Source organism: Prionailurus viverrinus, chromosome A2 (genome assembly GCF_022837055.1).
Source record: "Prionailurus viverrinus isolate Anna chromosome A2, UM_Priviv_1.0, whole genome shotgun sequence".
Classification (NCBI taxonomy): domain Eukaryota; kingdom Metazoa; phylum Chordata; class Mammalia; order Carnivora; family Felidae; genus Prionailurus; species Prionailurus viverrinus.
This window is the reverse complement of record NC_062562.1, coordinates 36,296,360-36,316,084: the sequence shown is the minus strand read 5'-3', so window position 1 is coordinate 36,316,084 and position 19,725 is coordinate 36,296,360. Positions and strand designations below refer to the sequence as shown.

General features: G+C 49.3%; 1 pseudogene; it reads left to right on the top strand.

The window, feature by feature from the left end:
* Nucleotides 1-680: 680 nt before the first annotated feature.
* On the top strand, nucleotides 681-19,377 carry LOC125153117 (protein shisa-9-like; annotated as a pseudogene).
* Nucleotides 19,378-19,725: the final 348 nt, after the last annotated feature.

Sequence of the window (19,725 nt, the reverse complement as noted above, 5' to 3'; positions counted from 1 at the left end):
ATTTGCAAATGGGTGATTTTACATCTTGCTTCCTGATTTGGAAGCTTTTTATTTCTTTTTCTTGCCTGATTGCTGTGGTAGGACTTCCAAGACTACGTTGAATAGAAGTGGAGAGAGTGGACACCCTTGTCAACCTTGTCTTGCTCTGGATCTTATAGCAAAAGCTTTCAGCTTTGACTACTGAATGTGATATTTGCTGCGCGCTTGTCATATATGGCCTTAATTATGTTGAAGTAAATTCCTTTTATACCAAATTTATTGAGAGTCTTGAATTTTAAGTTCTTGTGTATCTAAGTCCTCCAAATCCCTGGGTAAGGGCTGAAATGGGGCATGAGTAAGAAAACACTGACAGCAGCAGCCAAGGTGACCTTGTGTTGTGCTTTTATCCTGTGAATGAACTGGCACTAAATGCTGTCCCTCCATAATTCTCCCCAAGCCCCATCAGAAAAGATTCCAGGGCTAGATTCTCCCTCCTTGTTCCAAGGGCCCTGGGTGACTCCCTATGCCCATTCAATAACTAGGACACACAGGTCAGGGGAGACATTCCTGTGGCCCCAGGTGTCTGGCTTGCCCATGCCATGCTGGAGGGTGATGCCAGGGCAAGAGCTAGTGAGGTGGCTGGGGCAGGGGGTAAGGGCCGAGGGCAGCCCAGCGTGGTGATTCCCCTTGCTTGCAAGACCATGGCTCACTGCCGCATCCACCATCCCAGGGATCTGCTGCCCCTGCTGCCTCTGGATGCTGTTGCTGCTGCTTCCCGGCCCCAGCCTGTACCAGCACAGGTGAGTGAGGGATCTGCCCTTTGGGGACTCACGAGGCCTGCAGAACTCCTCCAACTCTTTCCCAGGGAGTCCAATCCTTCCTTCCTTCCATGGGAGCCTGCTTCAGATTCTGTGTCTCCCTCTCTCTGTCCCTCCCCCACTCATTCTCTGTCTCAAAACTAAATAAACATTAAAAAATTTAAAAGTAAGTGTGCTTCTTTCTCTGCCTTGCTTTTTAAAAACAATTGTATCTTCCTTGAAGTTCATTTGATATATATATACACACTGTATGTATTTATATATAATATGTGTATATTATGTATATGATCAATATAAATTTACTTCTATGTTTAATATTTGTGTTATTTATATAAATACATTCATATAATAAATATACTTATATATTTACATATTTTAATAAATAAAGGACAGCATATTTATTATATATTTTTATAAAATACATTTAGATGTGTAATAATATGAATGATGATTTATTATAATTTATACCATGTTTAGAATATAAACATATTTATTTACTAAATATGTAAGTAACACAGTAATGCCTAAACTGAGTTCTCTATTTTATTTTATTGATTTATTTTGAGAGAGAGGTGGGGGGAGGGCAGAGAGAGAGGGAAAGAGAATCCAAGCAGTCTGTGAGCTGTCAGCTCAGCCCCTACGCAGGTCTCGATCCCCGAATGGCAAGATTACAACATGAGCTGATATCAAGAGTCGGATGCTCAACTGACTGAGCCACCTAGGCACCCCTAGAACTTTTTTTCACTGCTCATTCTTTTCAACTGCTGTATAGTATTCCAGTATGGAAGTACTGTGAGTCATTTAGCCAGTACCTCACTGATGGAGAGATCTCTCTGGGAGACTATCAGTTCTCTCACCGATGGAGGTGGTTTTCAGTCCTTTGTTATTACAGACAATGCTATAATGAACACTTTTCTATATCATTGAGTATGTATGCAATGACACCTTTCTCTCTTCTCCCCGCCCTTGCCTTCCCCTGACCTCTCCTCCTCCTCTCCATCTGGCCAACTCATGGCATCAGGAAGGAGAGACACAAAATGTAACATTTGGTGGTGATGGGACGAAGGCCTGAAGACAGAAAGTGGACACACAATATCCAGGTCAGAATTTTAAGAGGAATCAACTTGCGTTAATTTGGCAAAAACAGGAGGAATTTAGGAGGACTTTATTGGAAGATCCAGGAGTAGCATACAGAACCCCCAAAATCTAAGGATCCAGAAAGCCATCAACCAGGTAGTTAAGTTTCTTTTTGTTTGTTTCTGCTTCTCTCTTGAGTCAGATCCATTTTCCCTTTCTTTTCCTAGCACTGTTTAATCCTGTCTGTGCATGGAGGCCAATGGGATTCCCAACAGGACTCGGTATAGACAGTCTCAGCTCAGACTGGTTGGCTTTTTCTTGGTCCCAGAAGGCTGATGAGGACCAGATTCGCTGGGAAAATGATCTGCATAAGATGCAAATCTGAATGGATGTGTCTGTCTTTGTTTTACATTGTTGGACAAGGTACCATCATTATAAGAAGCAGTCTTGAGCCCCTTAGGAAGGCATTGAAACACTTTAAGCTGACCCCCTACTTGACCTTTATTTCCAGTCTTTTCTCCTCAAAAGCTCCAAGTTCTGGCCATGCCAAGCATCAAATCAGTTTCTGTATACACCAAGAAGACATTACTTGGCCAGGACATTGTAGGTTGGATTTCAGCCCCAGCTCACCCATCGGTTGGGGACATCTCTGTGGAGTGCACATCAGCATAGCTGTACAAGCAGAAGCAGGAAATCAGAGTCAGAAGCGATTCGGAGAAATAGAAATCCCTTGATCGTGGCGTGGGTGGTGATGAAGGTTAATGCTGGGTTTCCCTGTATATGGGATGGTGCTCTAACTATTTTACTCAAATTACAAAGGACATGATGGTCTTGGCAATACAGGATTTGGAAGAAGGCATCCAATGGATAGCACCTGGTCTTCACAGGCACCTTGCCTGTTCCTTTAGACTTCTCTAGTTTGTCTCAATTCCGGATAGGTGGCTAAGCAGGTTACGTTCTCTGCAGGTACCATCGACCATCAGAGTTGGTGCAGCTGATGTTGCTGCTGGAGTGGATGTCTCTTATCAGAGGCGGGCCATCACCAAGTCCCGTTGATTCCACTACATATTGCCAGGACCCTGGAATATTGCCTTTCTACTTTTCTCCTGGGATAAAGCAAATAAATGACTGTATTCTGTTACCAGCACTGGTTCCCCTGATGTGCTCTCCACAGAGCAGGTGGGGTTATTGTGCAAAAATGTAGATCTTGGTCAGGTCACTCCTCCTTCAATGGCTTTCTGGTGCTCTCACACTTAAATTCACTGCCCTCCTACCCTCCCTCTCCTCCCTGGCAAATCCTGTTGGATCTGGACCTTGCTACCCTTCAGTCTTAACTTCCACTTCTGGCCCTGTCTTCCAGTCTTTTTGCCTAGCTCACTAATGCGTGATCCTTATCTGGAACTTAGTGTAGGCATAACTGCTTGTATTAGTTTCCTCTTGTTGTCACAAATCACTAATTCACTATTTTAAAGCAAGAAAACTTTATTCTCTTATACTTGCAGAGGCCAGAGGTTCAAACTGAGCCTTAACAGCCTAAAATCAAGGTGTCAGCAGGCTGATTCCTTCTGGAGGTTCCAAGAGATAATCTCTTCCTTGCCTTTCCCAGCTTTTTAGCTTGTGGGGCTTGTGGACCCTTCCTCCATCTTCAGAGCACAACACTCCAATCTCTGCTTCTGTCATCCCATCTCCCCTTTCTCTTCCCTGGTCAAATCTCCCTCCATCTACCTGTTAGAAGAACACTCATGATTACAGTTAGGGCCCCCTTGGATAATCCAGAGCAATTTCTCTGTGTCAAGATCCTTAACTTAATCACATGTACAAAGTCCTCTCTGCCAGGTACTAGGTTTGAGGTTCCAGGGATTAGGACTTGGATATCTTTGGGGGCCATTATTTAGCCCACCACCCTGCCTTCCTGAATCCAAGGCTATAGTAAATACATTAGACCCGTGCCTGGTTCCCTTAGGATGCCATACTTCCCAGTTACATGCATGACAATCATCCATTGAGGAAAGGACTGGTTATACACTCACCAGCTCTCTTTCCTGCTCTGAGCATGTAGGAACACTACATTTCCCAGAGTCCTTTGTGCTTAAGTTGGGACCATGTGACCGAGTTCAGCCAATGGAATATGGTGGGAATGATGGATGCCACTTGCCAGGCATGGCCATAAACTACCTCACTCCATCCTTCTGCTCTTTCCTCTATGGCTCCATATGGCCTCTGCATGGCTCCCACATGGCTCAAAGTAAAGGATTTTGTGATGGTGGAACTACCTGATGGGAGAGACCTGAATTCCTAAATCACCATTTACTGGATTAAGCCACTGAGATTTTGTGGTTATGCAGTACAGCACATGAACTGCCCTGACAAATAAATTAAGTCTTTTTTGCTTCTTTCCTTTACCAAACTAGGGGCTCTCTTATTTCCTGTCGTATCTGCCACCACCAGCAGAGTGCTTGGCACGATGTGAGCATTCAATAAAGGCTTGTTAAGTGAATGAAAGGCAACTGGATTCAGGATGAGGACATGGGGGGAGGGGTAGGCAAAATTAGGGAGAAGTGTCATCGTCACCATGAGAGATGATGAGGGCTGAAGTGAAACAGGAGAAACGGGGATGACAGGAAGGAAGGATCTGATGTTTGTTCAGGAGGGAGAATTGACAGAACTTGGTGACTGACAGGATACGGAAGTTGAAACAAAGGGAGGCACCAAGGACCTCCCGGTTTACTGGTTTGGACACATGGCTGGCTGTTTGGGTACCAAACTTTCCAATGTACAGGGGTTGTTCTGATTATGTAGGTGAAAGTACAACTTGTATAACTTTATGTGACTGTTGCTTCTTTGCAGACAGTACAAACGTGTGTATAAGTTTCTTCTGGAATACTGTCGGTGAGGCAGTCTTGGTGACAGGGGGATTTTCATTCTACCGTGGTTGGTAGTATTGCCACTTGAACTGTTTGGTAGGTTGAAGCTATCCTCTAAATGTTTGTGTCCTCTCAGGGGTGCCTGGGTGGCTCAGTCGGTAAAGCCTCGGACTTCAGCTCAGGTCATGATCTCACGGTCTGTGAGTTCAAGCAAGTCTGTGAGTTCGAGCAAGTCTGAGTTCAAGCCCTGCGTTGGGCTCTGTGCTGACAGCTCAGAGCCTGGAGCCTGCTTCAGATTCTGTGTCTCCCTCTCTCTCTGCCCCTCCCCTGATCATGCTCTGTCTCTCTCTGTCTCAAAAATAAAGAAAAATATTAAAAAAATTTTTTAAATAAATGTTTGTGTTCTCTAAAAATTCCCATCAGGAAATCCTAATGACCAATGTGATGATATTAGAAGGAAGGAACTGTGGGAGATGGCTAGGTCATTTGGGTGGTGTCATCATGAATGGAATCACCCTTCTTATAAAAGAGCCCCCACAGAGCTCCATCACCCCTTCTGCCATGTGAGGACACAGTGAAAAAGTGCCAGCTATGAACCAGGAAGAGGGCTGTCACCAGAATGTGTCCATGCTTGTGTCTTGATCTTGCCAGCTTCCAGAACTGTGAGAAATAGATTTCTACTATTTACAAACCACCCAGTGTATCACATATTATTACAGCAGCCTAAAAGGACTAAGAGGGTCGATATATATACATAAAAAAAAAATAGCTACAGTGATTCACACAGTCTGCATGCATGTCCCTTTTGCTTTCTTTTCTTTCTTTCTTTTCTTTCTTTCTTTCTTTCTTTCTTTCTTTCTTTCTTTCTTTCTTTCTTTCTTGTTTATTTTCAGAGAGAGAGAGAAAGCAAGAGAGCAAGTGGTCAAGAAACAGAGAGAGGGAGAGACAGAATCCCAAGCAGGCTCCCCGCTGTCAGCACAGAGCCTGACACAGGGCTCGAACTCACAAACTGTGAGATCATACCCCAAGCTGACATCAAAAGTCGGATGCTTAAGTGAGTGAGCCACCCAGGCACCACATGCATGTCCCTTTGCAATGCAACCTTGCCACTCTTCCATATTCTCCTTGAATATAAACTGCCTTTGTAGCTTGTTTTGTGCCAACAGATTGTGGCACAGTGATGACGTGCCTGTGCTGACCCTGGGTCTCAATAAGTCTCACGTGCTTTATTTTAGTGACTAGGAACCCTGCCCAGGCGTCATGTGAAAAAGCCTTGGCTAGCCTGATGGCTTATGAGAAATCTCATGGGACAGAGAGGAGCTGTCCCAAATGAAGGCTGTCCCAGACCAACCAACACCCTGGTGACCTGGCAGTTTAGCAGCAAATGCATGAGTGAGTCCAACCAAGACCAGAGGAACCATCCAGTTGAGGCCAACCTAAGTTGCCAATCTACGGAACTGTTAGTTAAATAAGCAGTTATTATTTTAAGCCACTAAATGTTGGGATGATTTGTTACATGGAAAAAACTCTCTGATACAATCTGTATTTATAGGCATTTGTTGGAGCAGAGAGACATGGGTCCGGGGAGTTGTGTACTTTGCATCCAGCCATAGCTGATTCCTATGGATACACCTCACATTTTAGCCAATGTAGCTAGCTGGAAAATGCATGACCCTAAATCCTATTTTGGTTTCACAGCACAGTTGGAGGGACTTAAATTATTCAGAGAATTGCCTCAAACTACCACTTGACTTATGAACTAAACCTACTGTGAGATTCTCACATTAGTCATCCCAGACTCTGGTATTTCGTCTATAGTAAAATGACCAAAGATTAGGCATGACAAGTTTACCAGTTTTTCTTTGGTAAGAAATATTTACATACACACACACACACAAGACTAACATAGTTTAGAAAATGATTGTTACACAAATAGAGTATACAACCTTTAAAAGAGCTGCTTATAGAATATCTATTTAATCAACCATAATTTTTTTCAATTTTCTATGGACCAGTGGAAACATAACTATGGAAAACTTCAATATTGTTCTTGGGACTGACATTTGACAACTACCTGGGTTTTTTTTTAGTTTATTTATTTATTTTGGTGGGGGATCAGAAAGATAGGGAAAGAGATAATCCCAAGGAGGCTCCACACTGTCAGCTCAGAGTCTCACGTGGGGCTTGATCTCAGGAATTGTGAGATCATACCCTGAGCCGAGATCAGGTGTTGGATACTTAACCGACTGAATCACCCAGGCACCGCGAGAACTATTTTTAAAGAGAATCTACCAAAATTCTTCCTGCGGTGGCGTGCCTGGGTGGCTCCGTTGGTTAAACTTGATCTCAGCTCAGGTCTTGATCTTAGGGTTGTAAGTTCAAGACCAGCATTTGACTCCACACTAGGCATAAAGCCTACTTAAAAAAAAAATTCTTCTTGCTACATTGCTGAGAATGCTTACATACATGTAAGCTAGGACTGATTTGATGTCAACACTTCAAGAGACGCCTTTGCCTGTGTAAGCGGAGTGAAACATCCCCCTGTAAGTTCCCAAATGCTTGACCTCTCATTTTGCCAGAGTTGCATCCCCTACATAGAGGACTGGCTGCAGAATTGGTGAGGCCCCGTGTTCAGAAATCATTTAAGAGTTTCACGACAATGGCAGAGCAGCAGGCGAAGCATGGGGCCCTCCTGAGCATGGGTTGCTGTAAGGCTGTCCAGACTGCATGCCCAGGAAGCTTGCCCTGCCTCTATATTCTATCCTGTCCTGGAGATCTGAGATCCTGGAGAGCAAGGATGTTGTCTCAGCCTTCTGTCTCCCCAGGACTCAGGGCAGCGCCTGCCACCTGCTAGGCTCCTTCAGGTTTCCTGTCTTAAGAATGACTGTTTACTAAGCACTGCCAAAGTTCCATTTTACTGTGCTAAGCGCTCTATGCAAGATATGGAGTGTTTGTAATATTCCTGGGGAAAGCACCATTCTTTTTTAAAGTATTTATTTATTTATTTATTTATTTATTTATTGAGAGAGAGAGAGAGACAGAGAGAGCAAGCAAGCGCATGGGGGAGGGGCAGAGAGAGAGAATGAATTCCAAGCAGGCTACTCAGTGTCAGCATGGAGCCCAACATGGGGTTTGAACTCACCAACCATGAGATCATGATCTGAGCTAAAGTCAAGAGTCAGAGAGGCTTAGCCGAAAGAGTCACCCAGGTGTCCCGGGAAAGACCCATTCATATCCACATCTTATACATGGAGAAACTGAGGCTTAGAGAGGTTAAGCGACTCATTTGAGGTCACAAACCTCATACAGAAAGAACTAGGATTTAAACATGGGCGGTTCTCAACTGATTTCGCAATGTCTGCTCATCACCTGTGTTTAGTTGTGGCAACTTGGAGGTGCTACTGGCATCTAGTGGGTAGAGTCCAGAGATGCCGCTGAACCTTCTACGATGCACAGGACAGCCCCCCCATTAGCTCACCCCACCACAGAATGATCCACTCCAAAATGTCAATAGCATTGGGGCACCTGGGTGGCTCAGCCAGTTAAGCTACTGACTTTGGCTCAGGTCATGTTCTCACGGTCTGCGAGTTTGAGCCACTCCTCTGGGTCAGGGCTGACAGCTCAGAGGCTGGAGCCTGCTTCAGATTCCATGTCTTCCTCTCTCTCTCTCTCTCTCTCTCTCTGTCCCTGCTCTGCTCACGTACTGTCTCGCTCTCAAAAATAAATACATAAACATTAAAAAAAAAAAATGTCGATAGCACTGAAGCTGAGAAACCCTGTCCTCATACCAAAACCCACGTTTCCTAAACACAAGACACTTCATCTTATTTTCTGCATTTTTACTTTATTAATAAATACTATATTTATTATCTTCTTAAATGGACTTTAAATTGATGTGCACCTTAGATGTTTTTCCCTGAAGCCAAGTGTTTGATGTGTCATTATTTTTTTCTGACACACATTAACAATAAATATAAAACTATTTACAAAACATGTTTGGGTACCACCAAAAATCATCTCACCTACTCCTTGTAGTCTGGGGGAACCAAAATTTAGACCCACTTCACTTCTCTTGTAGTTTCCTTTCTCTTTTCAGAACAAAAGAATAAAATATATCAAACCAGCGTGTTGCCCCAGCACGGCAAGGTGATGGACACATTTTGGCTTCTGTTGGAGAAAGTCATCGAGGGGACATGACCTTCAGTTGAACCCTGAGCTGGCGGTGGGCAATCGGAGGCTCATCACCCCCTCCCCTGTCCTTGCAATGTATATTCCAAACACTGTTCTGGCACGAGGAGTCTGCTTCAAGGATGCAGCCTTGAGAGAGCAAAGTGCTGCTGAGACCATCTGGACGATATACTACTGACCCCTATTGCGGGTTGTGTGTAATATAAACTTGTAAGATTCTGGCAGGCAGGTGGAGAGATCCACTTGCCTTGCAGGGCCCAGGGCAGGCCTTGTAAGTTCCCTTGCTTATTACCCCCACCATCCACCCATCTGGAGACATCTGCCTCCTCCTTTGGTCTCTCCTTGCCCTCTGTCTATGGGGGTCCAGTTTTGATCTCCCCCAGCCCCCTGGTAGCTCTTAAGGTTTCCACCAACAGGTTGTGTGTCATCTCTTTTCTTTTTTCGCAAGGCTAACAGTTGCTATGAAACCTTTTTGAAACCCTAAGAGTCACCCGATGAAGACTATTAATAATCAATGCCTTCTGGTGAGGGCCACAACACAGAGTCTAATTTGTGGAGTTGCATATAGACTGACGTGGGCTCCGAGTCCTGGTGAGCAAACCTCCTTTGTAACATCGCTCCTTCCCCTTAATACCTGGGGAGTATGGTTGCAGGTTCCTTGCAAATTGTGCTGCAGACTGACATAATTAAGCCTAGATCCAACGAGATTCTTCCTTAGATACTAAAAGTGCCTGTGTTGTAAATAATAATGTCATCATCTCTTTCATAGAAAGCACTTTCCTGAAGAGCTGCATGTTAATTTCAACACATTTGCAGGAATTCATTTGGGTAGTGGTGGGGGTGGTCTTTGATGATGATTTTTCATCTTCTATGAACTTGACAGGTGTCTCAATTAGGAAGTGAATAACCACCACCATCCCTACACACACACACACACACACACACACACACACACACACACAAACACACCGCACACCTCCCCACCGGGAACCCTTACAGAAAAGCTTTCTCAACCACATGTTCTAAATGGGGACATGTTGTCAATAATCACACTTCTATTAGGAGGCAGTGACTCTATTTACTGAGTTGACATACCCAGAGGAAAGTGGCTTTCTTCCTTTAGAGAGGAAAATGAACCTGATTCCCCCCTTCTTGTACATATTTTTCAAAGGCTTGGGAAACGGGTGTGGGCAATGTTCCAGGCGGGAACAGCAAGGGAATTTGGTTTGGTTGAAGTTCACAGGGATAGCAGGTTTAAAGTTTGGGATCTGGCAAATAAGCCACAAAGGGTTGGTCTATCAGGTTGGCTTCTTTCCCAAGCAGACTCCCTGCACTCTCCTTGTGACAAACAGGGGCAGTCTCTGTTAAGTAAAGCCTGGAATAGCAGCCAGAGTAAATCTCCCCTGAGGACCGAAGTCAAATATTCTGGTGACAGGCAATATTTTACAGAGATTGGAGACAGATTCTAAAATGGACTTTTCTGTCTAGATTTTGTCTCTTTTCGCGAAGGTGTTTTGTTCTGTTTGTTTGTTTTGTTCTCTCTTTTTTAAAATCAAATTTAAATATGTCTGAACAACCCCAACTCTTGCGGGAAGGTATCTGTGACCTATCCTCCTACCAGGCCCTTGTCCTAGGCTCCCAGCCCTGATGCTTGCTGGGAGGTGCCTCGGTGGGGTGCAGTGGGGGTGGGCAGGCAGGAAAGCAGAGGTTAGGAGTCTGGATTTCTGCACCCAGCCCTGGCTTTCCCATTTGCTGACCATGTGACCTTGGGACAAAGACCTTAACCTCTCTGAGCCTCAGCCTCTTGGACCTCGGCAGGCCTGCTGGAAGGGTCCTTTCCAATTCTGATTTAGGGCCTAGAAATATCGCAATCCCTCTGTGTGGTCCTGACAGCAGAAACTCCATGGTCTGTCCCTGTTGTTTGCATTTCTTTCCTCCCTTGGTGTCACACCAACGGTCTTGCCTAAGAGTTTAGTAAGTTCATCAAAACAGCCTGTAAATAGTTTTTGGGTGTTTCTCATGCTTCTTGCTGCTGTAGGTGCTGGGAGATGCTGCAGGAATGAAGGCCTCTTTCTGCCCTGGATTTTACCGTTCAATATGTGGAGATAGGCAAAAACCAAATACATAATGTAATGTCAGATGGACAGGGAGTCTGGAGGCCTATTTTAGGCAGGCACTACCTGCAATGGTTACAACACAGACACAGGAGTCACAATTCTTGGGTCAAATGCCAACTGTGTAGCGTCCCTTGCTGCACTACTGTGGGCATCTGGTTTAATCGCTTTGGGCCTCAGTCCCTCCCTCTGTTGTGTGGGCCTCGTAGTATCACCTAGAGATAGAGTTACAGGAGATCAGTCACTCCAGTGGTTTAGCAACTATTCCCAGATTACGAGAAGCTAGGCATGCTTTGAGCATCTGTGAGGAGGTGACTTAGAAAAGACAAGCTTAGTGGGTATATTGTAGGTATCAGATGTCAGCCATCATTAGTTCTCACACACCAATGCTTGTGTTTATAGAGGCTCACACAGTGGTGGTGGGTGTGGGTCGACCCACATGCCACACTGCTGTATTTTGGGAACCTCGTTCCGATGGCTCTGATGCATTTAGACTAAACAAACAATCACACCTTGTCCAGGTGGGTTTGGGACATAATACAGCCCGCGATTCAGTGAGTCTCCGAGGGCTGGCATACTCCTGGATATGCTGGGTCAGTGTCGGCCTGGTTCATTTTTTGCTGGAACAGGGTCATTCTATGCTAGTCTTTCAGAAGACAGGAGGTGACATTCTTCCAAGGAAGGCACAGTGAGCCAAACTCCCTGTCATTTTGAGAAAACTTGCAAAGGAGTTCAGTAACCACCTCCCACCATGCTTTTTTGGTTAAAGAGAACCCACTATGTCATTTTATTGGTGGCCCAACTTTTGGGTGCTTTGAAAATGCCCGGAGAAGCCCCTGACTGAAGACCAGTGGAGGGGAGGGTGGTGGAGACATCATTTCCCTGCAAACTGCCCAGGTGACTGCAAGGTGTATACTTAGTTAATGCAATTAAAACAAAACAAAACAAAACAAAACAAAACAAAACAAAACAGGGGCGTGTGGAGATCTAAATTCAGTGTAGCAGCTTTGGTGCAAATCCTGTTTTGGGGGCTATTGGAGTCAAACTCAAGCAGAGGAAACAAGTGGGATAAATGAGAGAGGGCCAACTGATTCCAGCTGGAATCAGCTGAGTGGAGAGGGCAGATTTGGAAATGCTGAAGGGCAAGGACCAGAGGCTGGAAGCCCAGGAAGCAAGGCCGGACTGCACCACATCGGGTGAGGATGTCTGGGGGGCTCCGTGAGCAAGGGGCCAGCCGACTCCAGAGACCCACGCGCGAGCTCCAGATGCGGGAGGGTGGCTGAGGCTAGGTGTCCAGGCTTTGTGCTGCACTGGATCTGGGCGTGCTGTGTGCCCTCCTGTAGAACGCAGGGAAGGCCCCCGCGAGGTCTTAGAAGGACACAAGTGGCAGGTCCTGGGGCCTGCGAGAGTCCCAAGGAAAGACCTTCCGGGACGTGGGACGTGCCCCTGCCTGGGCCTGGTCTGCTGCCTCTTTCCAACCCCTGGGCTTCTTTGACTTCAGTTCTTCCCACGGCCCTCTCCCGGGGGTCCTTACCCTGGGGCCAGTGGCTTGCCACCGCGCCTTCCCAGCTCAGTCTTGTTCCTAGGCAAGTCCCAGGGAGTAGAACCACCCCGGACGCGCGCCTGGCTAGAGGGCTCAGTCGGGGAAGGGAAGGGCGAGACGGCCCGGGCACCCTGGAGGGGCGATCGGATCAGACTGTGTCTCAGTTTGCCTTGGAGTGGAAGCCACTTAGTCTGTCCCTACCTAGCCCCTGTGAATCCCCCCTTCCCTGGAGGGCAGATTCGAACCGCAGCTCCTGCGCACACGCCTGAAAAAGCCAGGGGCTGAGCCGCCTCTTCGCCCGGAACAGGTCTGAGCCGCGCCTGCCTCCCGGAGAGGGCGCGGGAGGTCCCGCAGCCATCCTCCACCTGCTGGGAAACCCGAGCGGTGCCTTCAGCCCCAGAGGCTGCCGACGCTCCCCCCTCCCCGCCCGCTAGCCTAGCTCAGCTGTGCACCCCCGCCCCCCAACTCGCTCCCGCCAGCCCTGCCGACTCACCTCTTCCGCGCCTCCGCCTCTAGGGAGCTCGCGACCTTTCCACCCCTCGTTCCCCCCTCCCCCTCTCCTCCTGCCCTCTCTTCATACCAAAAGCGTTGCTTGGCTCTCTCCTGGGGACTTAGCAAGCTGGAGAGCTGAGATGGATCCTGAGAGCGGGCGCAAGGCGGCTAGTCCGGAGCCGCCGGCCTAGGCGAGGCACGGACCGACCCACTCTCCGCTGCTCTCCGGCCTCCGCTTCTCCCTGTAGGGGGCCGGACGTGCACCCAACGCTTGCCCCCACTCGTCCTCCCCCAGCCCGGCCAGGCGCGCTCCTCCCCGCCTGGCCCCTCCCCTTAGGCGCGCTGCGCTCGGCGCCCGGGAGGCAAATGCGGGCTGAGCCCAGCGCAGGGGCCGCCCACCACCGAGAGCCCCGCGCCTCTCCCTGCCTGTGCGCCTGGCGGCCGCTCGCAGCCCCCGGCAACAGCCTCGGCAGCTTCGGCCGCGCCTGGAGAGGCGGCCGGCCGAGCCCAGGCTGGGAGGCATGATTCGTAGCGTCCTCCGGCTGCTCCTCGGCAGCTTCCTCACCGAGCTGTGCGCCCGCGTGTGCCGGGCGCAGGAGCGAGCGGGGCACGGGCAGCTGGCTCAGCCGGGCTGCGTGGTAGTGCTGGCGCGGGGAGGGGGGCGTGCAGCCGCTCTGGGGGCCGCCTCGGAAGAGGCCAGCGAGGGCGCGGGGGTCTGGGACGCGCCCCCTACCCGAGCGCCCACGCCGAACTTCTGCCGGGGCTACCTCGGTATCAGGGACCAGTGGGACCAGCCGTTCAATTGTTCCTCGGGCGACTTCATCTTCTGCTGAGGGACTTGTGACTTGCGGTTCTGCTGCACATTTTAAGAAGCGGCGACTGAACCAGAGCACCTGCACCAACTCTGACATTCTGCTGTGGCTCCACACCCGCAAGCCTCCCGCTCGCAAGGACGGCCCCCAGCACCACCCCACAAAGGACAAGACCAACCGGATCCTTTACATCATGTGCGGGGTGCTGGCCGTCATGCTTGTAGGCATCTTCACCAAGCTGGGGCTGGAGAAAGCGCACCGGCGGCAAAGGAAGCCAAGTCCAGGTAAGCTGCCTCCCCTCCACCCAACTCCGTCGCCTCCCCTGCAGGCGCCGCTCTCCCTCCTCTTCCCTCTCCACCTTTCCTTGGGCAATGGCGCTCCCCCCACCCCCCAGCCCCCATCTCCGCTGGCGGAGATCGCCTGGGTAGCCAATTTCTGCTCCAGGCGCGGAGAAGGGCCGCTGGGCTCCGCACAGGTGTGGACTTGAGCGCGTGTGTGTATGTAGGGGGTGGTCTCTGCACCACCCCTCACGGTCTCGCTGTCCTTTCCCACCTAGGATTCAAGCGGATCTGAGACACACACAGCCCGGGAGCTCAGGGCCCCGGAGTCTTGGGTTTTGGCGAAGGGTCTACCTCTCGGATTCCAGATGCCAGCTTCTAGGTAAACAGGACAGGCGGCCCGAAAAGTAAGGGCGGCACGTGTGAGGGAGGGAAGCAGTGTGTGCCGCCTGCAACTCGTAAGGGTCGCGAAAAAGACGCGAGGGAGGTGGAGAGAGAGAGGGGAGGGCGAGAACAAAAGCCTTGCCTGGAGCGGCCTCTTCTCTCTCTCCCTGAGCTGTTAGGTTCCTGAAAATGGGACCTTGGTTGCCTCCCAGCCACCAGAACCCCTGCCCGCTTTCCGCTGTCGCCATTTCTCCCTGCTGGGGGCCAGGGCCTCCGCTCCGAGCTGCGCCCCTTGCAGGGGTCGGCGAGGACTCCAAGGGCGGGAGCCACCCTCCTGCCCCACTGATTCCTCAACTTTCCCTCAACTTTCATTATGCAAGTCCTAGTGATGGCGAGTTGCAGCAGATGGGAGAAGGCATTTGGGGATTAATGGAGCGATTTTCTTTTTGCCTTTTAAAAAGTGTCTAAATTGATTCGCACAACCCAGTAAGTTTGGAGGCAGAGGGCGCAGCCACCGGGAAGCAGCCCCCAGACGCGATGCAGGCCAGGGTTGGCAGGAGGTCTGGGCGGGCGGGGTTGGAGAGCGACTGGCGGTCTTGGAACAGCTGGATGGCTGGGCGCTAGCTAGCTTGATCTTGCGGAGTGTGGGCAACGGGGTTGCCATGTGTCCCCCCACACCCCTACACACAGACACACACCCTCCCCACACCTCCGGCGGGGGCCCATGTGTGGTCGTGTGGATGCAGGAGCTCGGAGCGTCTGTCTAAAAAAAATGTGAACAAAGAGACCCACCCAACATAGGCGAAGGAACATGATCACCTCACTAGTAATTATTTTCTATTTATACGCAGAGTATCCGATGATTTTTTCCCCCCAGAGGGTAGGGATTTGGGGCAAGAGGTGAGGAAATTCCTCTTGGTTTGGGTCAGCAAGGAGGTGTGGGGTCTTGAAGCACAAAAGTTAGCTTGGAGAGGATTCAGGAAACTCTGACCAAGTGAGAGAGTAACGCGCTGGCCCCGCCCACCTCCTGCACCTCCAAGATGCCCTGTCGCCAGCCCCACAAGCAGGAGTTTCACTTCCCCACAGTCCCTGCCAGTCCCTGTAGGTTCCTGGGGTCTGTGTTAAGGTGCAGGAAACTAGGGTGGCGGGACTGCGGCAGGCAATGGGTGTCGCCTTGGTAGGGAGAGAGGCCCCCAGGGATAGGTAGGCTGCCTTGCGGATTCCTATTAATTCCTCTGCTGAAGTATCCGCTGAGCCTTTCCCTTGCAAACCAGCGCTTCCAGGAGCCCTCCTGGGTGTTTGGGTGGGGGATGAAGGAGAGTAGGAAAGGCAGGAGAAGGGGAGGTGGGAAGGTGGGAGCTGAGCTAAGGGTGGGCGGCTCCCTTTGGCCTGCAGAGGGGGAAGGTGATGTGTGATCTTCAGGCTCTGTGTGATCTGGGTATTCCTGTTGAGACAGAGCTCCACTGCAGACCTGAGGGCTCAGGAGGGAATCTTATTCCTGTCTTGCCACCTTGCAGCTCTGTCTGGAGAAAGAATCCCCCCAGCTTAGTTGGTTGCAGCCACTTCTTCAGGGACCACCAAAGCGCTGGTTGAGTGTTGAATATCGGGGCATCCACACCTCTGAAAGAGCCTGGACACAAGTCTCTCCGGGTACACAGTTTGGAAATTCCAGAATGCCATGGAAGTACATTCTCTTGAAGAGAGAGGATGGTTGATTTTTATTGGCAGTTTCCCAGGTGTGGTTTTCAACCCCAGCTGCTGTTTAGGACCACCTGGAGTGCTTTAAAAAACAAAACAAAACAACCCTTTTGCTAGGGGCCCGCCCTAGGCAATTTAGATCACAATCTCTAGGGTTGCTGAGTCTTTGTACTTCTGTAAAGCTCTCTAGGCTTTCCTGTGTGTGGCCAGTTACTATTACTGAAAAGGAAAGAACGTTTGCCAGGCACTGCACTAGAGGGGTGTGTGTGTGTGTGTGTGTGTGTGTGTGTGTGTGTGTGTGTACTTGAGTGCATGTGTGTGTAAACACTCCTTTAGTGTGCATGACCACCTTAGGAGACAGGTGCTCTTAGTTCCCACATATAGATGACAAAATCATGGCTCAGGTTCGGTGGCTTCTCCAAGGTCACCCAGTTATAAAACTGCAGTCCCCAGCCCCCTGATTTCAAGTGTGTTTTCAGTTTGAGTGAATATTGGGTGGGGGTGGGCAGCTTCCTAGAATGGGTGGGGTGGGCAGCTTCCTAGCATATTCTTGTGTTCTGTCCAGAAAGGGAAAGATTCCGGGTCAGCAAAGGTCTGGGATGAGCCCCAGAAATCCGCATGTAGCAGCCTCCCTGAATGGCTCCTCAAAAGTGGCCTTCATGTTTAAGGAAGAGTGTTCTTGAGTTTGGGACTATTTTACAGTCTTGGAATTGGATGCATTAATCCAATGCCACTCTCTTATTTGCATTTGGTTGTGTGTTTTCTGCACGTATTTCTGCTTTGTGTATTTGTGTATTTGTGGTGCTGGGGGCTGCCCCCAGGACCGTCCAAATGCATGGTGCCCTGTGTATGCAATTAACCATTTCAAGTCCCAGCCACAGGTCAGGGGGTACCCGGGTGGCATACACCCAGCTACCTGAGAGCTTCCGGGTGAAATTACCATCTCGGCCACAGCCTCTTAATTTATTTTGTCTTGGGCTGTGCGGGTCACTGAGATGAAGGGTTCATTCTCATTTCATCGGAAAGCAGCCCCACGTCACCAACTGCTCCTCGTGACCCGTGCAATTGTGGTATCCCAGAAGAGGCCTTCGTGATGTCAGTTTTCAGACCCAGAATCGTGGGCTTGTCGGCTGCTCCTTTTTGGGCTGACTGGGACTTGAAAACGGGAAAGTTGCTAATTCCAGGACCTGTGGAATCCATGGGCATGCGGGGGTCTTGCCCATGACATAGGAAGATATTCAGAGACCCTCATCCATCAGCCACAGCAGCCTTATATTCTGCCACCATGTATCGGAACAAGTGACTGCAAACAGTGGCTGGCTGTGGTTACCCAAGGTAACCAGCTGTGGTTACTGGTTTGGTCTGCAAGGTATTGCTATATATGTATTTTTTTTAAATGTATGTTTATTTTTGAGAGAGAGAGAGAGAGAGAGAGAGAGAGAGACAGAGCATGAGCAGGGGAGGGGCAGAGGGAGAGACAGAGGGAGACACAGAATCTGAAACAGGCTCCAGGCTCTGAGCTGTCAGCACGGAGCCCAACACAGGGCTCGAACCCGGGAACGGAGAAGTCAGAGGCCCAACCAACTGAGCCACCCAGGCACCACTATTTATGTATTCTTATTTTTAAGTTTCTCTCTCTCTCTTTTTTTTACTGTGAAACATTTTACACATACAAAAGACAAAACTTAAAAGAAGGATAAAAATGTCTTTAGGGTTTTTCACTCCCGGTACGACTGCCATTGGGGCCGGCTCATTCTCGGTTTTGGGGGGCTGTTCTGTGCATCGTAGGGTGTCTGGCAGCCTGCTTCGACTCCCCCCACTAGGTGCCAGTAGCACCCCCCTTACAGCCCAGCTGTGAGTTAAAAAAAAAATGTCCTCAGTCATAGCCACATGTCATCTGGGGGTAGAATCACCCCCAGTTGAGAGTTACTAATCTAGGCCACGCAATTATGAGTATCTTGTCATATCTGCTTTAGCACCCACTCTGTATTTTCATTTGCCCTCTCCCTTTCTCCCTAAATACTTCAGCGTGGATCGCCTAAGAACAAGGACATTCTCCCACACAACACAATCCCAGGATCGCACTCAAGAAGCAGGACAGAAACTCTAATACCATCAAATAGCCAATCATGGTAGCATTCTCCTGGTCATGCCAGAAATGTCCTCTGGAGCTTGGGCTTCCAAACTCGGATCCAGTCAAGGCTGCATCTGGGCTGTAAATTTCTTCAGTGTCTGTTATGTATTGTGTTTGAAACCCAACTTAGAACCAAGGAGATTTCACATAGAAATCCCAATTTCTCACTTCTCTTGAGAAATTGGTAGAACCGACAACACCGTACGTGCTTTTTCCCAGGGAAGCTGTTGGTTGCCTCCCGGGGGTGACTTCCCTCTTTAGGAAGCTCTCAGGTTCGCCTCCGTCTCCACCCCCACCCAGTTCCCTTAGTGCTGGTCCCTGCAGTGCCTGGAGATGCAGTCAGGCCGACCTCAAGTCAGATGGCCGGAGATTCCATCCAGCCTGGCCACTTAAGAGTTGTGTGGCCTTGGGAAAGTGACTTCACCTCTCTGAGTTTTAGGTTCTTGTCTGTAAATTGCGACCATGGTGATCCCTATGTCATAGGCTTGTGTGAGGGTTTCACTGAGACTGGGCTTGAGAGGCCCTTAGCACAGGACCTCTTTATGGTCACTGCTCAGCAACTTTTACCCCTTTGCCATCACCCTTATTATTGGAATTTTCTACCCCTGACCTGCCAAAGGGGTAAATGTTGTAGTCTGAAACTCAGTACCTAGCTCTGGCTCTGTTATATGTTTTTAGCTGTGTGACATTGGTCAAGGCTCCTAAGTCCTTCAGGTTAAGCAGCAGAGGGTGACAGGTTCAGAATAGGAGAGAAGACCCAGGTATGGCCACATTGAATGCCTTGCAAAGTGTTGGCCTGGGTGATATTAAAGAACCCTTGTCCAGCCTGCTATTTTGCCGTGAGCTTGAGTATAAATTCTCCTTTAATTTCAGGTCCTGCCCCACTGAGGCAGGCCTTAGGACAGTGTGCCTTTGAAGAGGCACAGATTGCTTTCCGTGAGGATGAACAAGGCCCTGGGGAGTGGAGGAGTCAGGCTTCCAACCTGGACAGTCTGAGGCCAGAGCACAGGTCCTTGACCACTAGGCTGCACGGCCTTTGAGCGGACACGTGCAGGACTTACGTGCTCTCAGATCACAAAGTGCTTACGGTTCTGCAAATGACAACACATGCAGGGAGGCCAGTTCAAGGAGCCGCTGGAAGATCAAGACCAGGAGTGTTTCCTGCATCTGCCCCTCTCAGGGCCAGTGCCCTTTGAGGAGGCATTGATGAGAAATGACCTTGGGGGCAGGAATGCCTGTATGAAGCTCCATACACTTGAGGCCAGGAGGGAACACATGCCATTGTTTTGCCCACCTTCAAACAGAATCAGAAATCCAAGTGGCACATTACACAGCACAGTGTCC